This window comes from Chlamydotis macqueenii, chromosome 2, assembly GCF_036417535.1.
Source record: "Chlamydotis macqueenii isolate bChlMac1 chromosome 2, bChlMac1.mat, whole genome shotgun sequence".
NCBI lineage: Eukaryota > Metazoa > Chordata > Aves > Otidiformes > Otididae > Chlamydotis > Chlamydotis macqueenii.
In genome coordinates, this window is record NC_141557.1 from 1,069,157 (window position 1) to 1,075,156 (window position 6,000).

Sequence of the window (6,000 nt, forward strand, 5' to 3'; positions counted from 1 at the left end):
CTGAAAGATCGCTCCCCCCCCTCGCCGCCTCCTATAAGTAGCTTATTTTAGATTTTTTATTTTTTTTTTCTCCGCGGCAAAAAAAAAGTCACCTAGTCCACGAAATGTTCTGAAATCCTGGATTTTTATTAATTATTATTATTTTTTTATTTTTCCACTCGCGCACCCGCATGGACACAGAGATCCCGTGCCCAGGAGAAGCCTCCCGAAAGCTGGGGAGGGAAATTTGCAGCCTCCCGGGGCTGGTTCATCGAGCTGCTCCTTCTCCCCACCTCCTCCCCATTCCCCTCCTGGATTTCACCAGTTTCAGGGCAGGAACGTTACTCCCAGCTCAGCCAGGCTGTTTCATTCATAAAACCACGAGGAGAAAAAAAAAAAAAAAAAGAAAAAAAAAAGAGAAAAAAAAACAGAAAAAGAAATAATGAAAAAATAACCCCAAATAACCCTCTCCCCAAAGCCAAGCTGTTGGGGTTTTTAGATTTAAGACACGAAGGTTGGCTCCGGCAACCATCATCCCCTTATAATTTTTTTTTTTTTTTTTTTTGACGTGGGAGGAGAACCGAGGAGGGGAGGGGGCTAGAAATCCTGAGGAGGATGCAACACGCGTGGAAACGCACGGACAGACACCCGGCTCTGCGCTTAGGGCTGACTCACTGGGGGAATTTTGGAAATCAAGTCGTGGTGGTTCTATTTATTTTTTCTTTTTCTTTCTTTCTTTCTTTCTTCCCCCCCCCCCCTTTCCTTTCAGAAGCAGCGGATGTTTAGAAGGAGCTGAACGGCAGCAAGGAGGAAAAAAAGAAAAAAAAATAAAAACGCCAACCTCTTCTCTAGATCTATCGCAGAGCAGACGGTAAAAACATCAAGTTTTCGCAGAGTGGAGCTGTGTGCATTTCTGTTTTATTTTTTGGAGTGAAGAAAAAAAAAAAGAAAGAAGAGAGAGAGAAAAAAAAAAAAACAAACCAACCCAAAACTGTACAGTCGGTTTGTTGCTTGCTTTTTTTTTTTTTTTTTCACAGCCCCATGGCTGTGAATAGGTGCCTTCAGCTAATTTTATGAAAAGGGGCTCTTTCCAAGGCTAAGGTAGAGTAGGGCTTCCTGTAAGAGAGCGAGAGAGAGGGGAAAAAAAAAAAAAAAGTTCTGCTCTTGATGCAATCTTTTTCTCCTCCTCCTCCTCCTCCTCCTCCTTCTCTTCCTCCTCCCAAACCCTCTCCCTGCCAGCCTCCGCGGATCTCCCCGGCTGCAGGGGGGTATAAAAGCATCCCCCCTACCCGTCCCGTCGCGGACCCCATGGGTTTGTCGTATCCAGGCTGTGACCGACGGACTGGACCCATCCTGCATCCCTCCCACCCCATCCCAGCCCCTGTCCCACCCCTGTCGCATCCCCTTCCCTTCGGCGTTCCTCCAGTTAGGGGAGGGGGGAGATGGGGAATGGGGGAGGGGATGGGAAGGGGGTGCTGAGGGTGGGGGATTTAAAACCAGCGCTGCCATACCCCCTCCAAATTTCCCCCCATCTGCACGCTAATCCCAAATCTGCTTTTCAACCTCTTGCAGCGGGGATTAAAATTATATTTCTTGGGGAGAGGGGGCTCAAGAAGGAGGTGTGGGGGGGGTGTGTTGGTTTGAGAGGGGTCCGTTGGGGAACCCCTGGGCAGGTATTTCCACTGGGAAATTTCTGCTGGGGTTTGTCTCACGGGGTCTGGCCTGCTCCATTCGATTGAGGTGGGGCAGGGGGTGGGAGAGCCCCTCTCCCTGAGGGGAGCCGAGCATCTGCGCGGGTTTAAGTACGGGGCGGACTGAGCAAATATGTACTCAGGGCTCTATAGTCATTCTGAGAAGGAGGGGAAAAAAAGTCCACGGCAAAGTTTCAGGGGCCCCATCGCAGCTCCCTTGCTATTTTTTTTTTTTTTTTCTAGGAGAGAGGGGCGAAGCAGGGGAAAGCCTCGTATATTAAAATGCCCCCACCTCCTACTGCTACCAGGAGGAGGAGGTGGTGGAAGTAAACCGGGATCCCATACGATTTAGGGGGTGGCCCCGTCCAGGCTTTGGTCCCCCCATCTGTATCCTGTCCCACCACATGCGGGGTGCAAGACTGGACTGGGGATGCCTCTGGGTTGGAATTTCCAAACATTTAATGATTAAAGGCAGATACTGCTGAACTGCTGAAGCCGCACGAGAAAGAAATTACTCCCAGTTTAAAGCTTGCCCAAGCGCAGAAATCTGACTCTGGCCGTGTCTCGCTCTCCTGGCCACCAAGGCTATGAGGGATGGTTTCCTGGAGCCTCTTCATCCATGAGCAAAATAATCTCACACGTCAGGACACCCTAGATGCAAGGTCAGCCTCCTGGCAGGTACAGCAGTCAGGGCACGATTTGTTTCTCCCTGCTTTTTCCCTTCTGGGAGGGTGGGAAGTGCAAGGGCTTAGAGCTGTTCTTTGAAGGGATGAGCATCCAAGGTAGGTTTCCCCAAGTTTCCCCCAAACTAGTCAATGCAAGACACAGCTGAGGACAGTCAAGGTGCTGCCCCACAACCCCATCCCTCTCTCAGACGCAGCCGTAAGAATTAATCTAAAGTTCAGTTCACAACTCAGCGTCACTCATGGAGATTTTTGCCACTGCTGCAGACCAGCCCAAACCCACAGGAGAGGTCTGCTCGGATGCAACTCTGGTCATCTCATTGCCTTCTTCCCTGTCCTCTGGGCAGAGCAGGAGCAGAGGATGGAAATGAAGAGCAGGACTGTATGGGTGGTGGATCTAGATGTCCTCTAGTGACATAATGTCCAGGGACTCCCAGCACCAGAGCTGGACGTGTGAGCATCTTCACCATTCATATGACCCCAAAACAACCTGTCCAGTTCTTTCCCCACATAAAAAGCATCCCTGTCCTGACTCACGGGGTGCAGACAATCAGGCCCTGCACTTTTAGGCCCTTGGAAATTGTGATTTATGCAAGGTCAGACAAGAAACTGCTGTTCTAGTTTATTTTTGAGCAGGTGCTCCAGGAAAACACTTTTGTCATCTCCCTTCATCCCCAAGCACTGTGTATGCTCTCTGCCCTGGTTACAAGAGGATCCTTTCTCTCTCTACAAACTTCTGAGGATGGGATGAATTATTCTGCGTGTCCAGATGGCCGCTTTTGTTTGGGATGATGAACGCGAGTCTGTGAGGTCCCTGCTTGGAAGTCGTCCCACTGGAGAACTCCGTTCTCTTTAGCAGATCTGTCCCAGGCTCATATTCCTATCAAGGCGAAGGTAATCTGGACATCTAAGTTTTGTTTTGTTTTTCTTTCAGATTGTATCCACGAACGTGTATATAATGAACCAAGAAGGAATGCGGCACTGAAAGAAGCCTTTGTAATGTTGCTATTTTAAGGAGACCCTTGGGGATGGCACAGGTTGAAATTAGTTTCTCCAACGTCTTATAACAAATCTCTGAGAATATTTAGATCCTACTACTGATGTAAAACAGTGTTAAAAAAAAAAGCACACTAAATTTAAACTGGCTAAGTTTTTGCCCAGAAATGATCGCTACTGTGAATAAGTTGTGTATTGTAGCTAACATTTACACAGCTAAATAATAAACCTCTCCTCTCCCTGGATCATTTTCTTCTCAGCTAGGTGAACACTTCCCTTCTGCAGGAGCTGAAATCCCATCCTGGATAAAAAAAAACCCAACCCTCCTGTCCTTTCTCTCCTGGGTCACTCAGGTTCAGCGAAACATCATGACTTACGTCAGCCAAAGCTGTTGGTCAGGGAGGGAAAGGTCTGACCACGGATGGTGCTGGCAGCCACGCCGCAAAAACCCCTCATTGTGCAAGGCATGGGTCCAACGGCCGAGTGTCGTGGACACTGAGGTGGCCTTTCCTGCCCTGTTTCCACTTGCCTTTTCCTCATGTTTTTTTTACGTAAAGTCAAGGCCAAAATACAAAAGATGGACCTTTGGCCTAGTCAGGTTTGTGCATCAGGCCAAATGGCCTTCATGGATTTCTGGCCATATTCACTGCCTATCTTCGGCAAAGAAGAAAGTTTTGATGTCACCTCTTTCTTTTAACATGAGCAAAGAAGAGGAGTAAAAACAAAGCCCGATTCTTCAGGCCTGATGCTTTTTTTTTGCGCAAGGCTGAAGTCATAACTCTTGGCTGAGGTGACTTTGAAAGAAATGTGTGATGGCTTCTTTGTTGGCTCTTGAGGGAAATGTCTGCTCTGGGTCTTGTGGACAAAACCCAAGGTTGAAACACTCTGTCAAAGCAAAATGAGAACACAGGTGAAGGTCCTGAGGGCAAGTTGTGAAGTGTCCTTGCAGGGAGACAGTGGCTTTCATGTCGTCAGAAGGGAGATGTGAGAAAAGAGGTGGAATAGAAGAAGCTGTAAGGGATGAGTTTGTGGAGACGGACTCAAGAAAGGTGACAGCTAAGGGGTGCCACCGTGCATTGAAAATACTATTAGAAGTAGCTTCTGGACCGATATTTGGCCTTGTACCAGGCCGGGTATGCATCTGCCTATCATTATCACCAATGAGAACGATGCATTTGGATGAAGTGAGAGAAGCTTTGGGTTTTTTTTTTTTGTCAAGTAGAAAGGAGTCCATCTGAGTATCAGGACGGCTAGGATGTTAAACCTAAGTGGGTCTCTGTTCTGCTTTTTCCTACTGCTTCACTCACAGCCTTTCAGACAGTCACCGCTGCTCTCAAAATGGGGTTTCCCTGAGAGTTCTTCTCCAGAAAGTCAACCCATCTTGACGTCAGGGTTTCCAGAGTTGATAGACTATGTCCTCACTGTCCTTTCCTTGCAACACAACATTAACCATTGGTTAATCACCTGCAATGCTGGAAAAACAGCCCCCTTTTTTACTAAGTTCATGTTTGCTTGCTGATCCTCGCTCTGAGTTTCTCTACCAGCAGCTAGCACTGAAGGAAAAGGACTGCCCTGTGAGTGAGTGACAGGACACGGGAAATACACTTGTTTTTCTTATGCAGCCTGAGTAAACAATCAATGAATCCTCAGGGAGAACTGTAGGCGAGGGTCTAAGCTGTTTAAACACTTCCTAGAACAATATTTTGGTTTTCAGCAATTCTCTTTTCTGTTTTGTTTCTATTCCTTCTAAACCCTCTTTCCCTGCCTCCAAGTGATGGGAAATCATAGAGTCATAGAATCATAGAATCATAGAATCATAGAATGGTTAGGGTTGGAAGGGACCTTCAAAGGTCATCTAGTCCAACCCCCCTGCAAGGAGCAGGGACATCCCTGACTAGGTCAGGTTGCTCAGAGCCTCATCCAGCCTGGCCTTGAACGCTTCCAGAGATGGGGCCTCCACCACCTTTCTGGGCAACCTGTTCCAGTGTTCTATAACCTGCATTGTAAAAAATTTTCTCCTAATTTCTAATCTAAATCTACCCCCTCTATTTTAAAACCATTACCTCTCGTCCTATCGCAACAGGCCCTACTAAACAGCCTATCCCCATCTTTCTTGTAGGCCCCCTTGAGGTACTGGAAGACCGCTATCAGGTCTCCCTGGAGCCTTCTCTTCTCCAGGCTGAACAGCCCCAACTCTCTCAGCCTGTCCTCATAAGAGAGGTGCTCCAGCCCTTTGATCATCTTCGTGGCCCTCCTCTGGACCTTCTCCAACTGGTCCATGTCCTTCTTGTGCTGGGGGCTCCAGAACTGGACACAGTACTCCAGGTGGGGTCTCACCAGGGCAGAGTAGAGGGGGAGAATCACCTCCCTCGACCTATGCAAAAATATTAACCTTGGTCAAAAAGAGGTTTTTTATATATAGGAAAAAATATGAAAATAAATTTAAAATGTAGTTTACATTTCTCTGCAAAAGCTTTTTATCTCTAGGTAGGAATATGGAGGACCACTTGTGATTTGAGGTCAGGGGTGGACTAAAGAGATTGTACACCTCTTCTAACACTTTGTGGTAGTGGTTTAGAAGGTGGCACAGCACTATGTGTGTCTTCTTTCAGGCCTGTGTCCATTCCTGAGCTGCTATTATTATTATTATT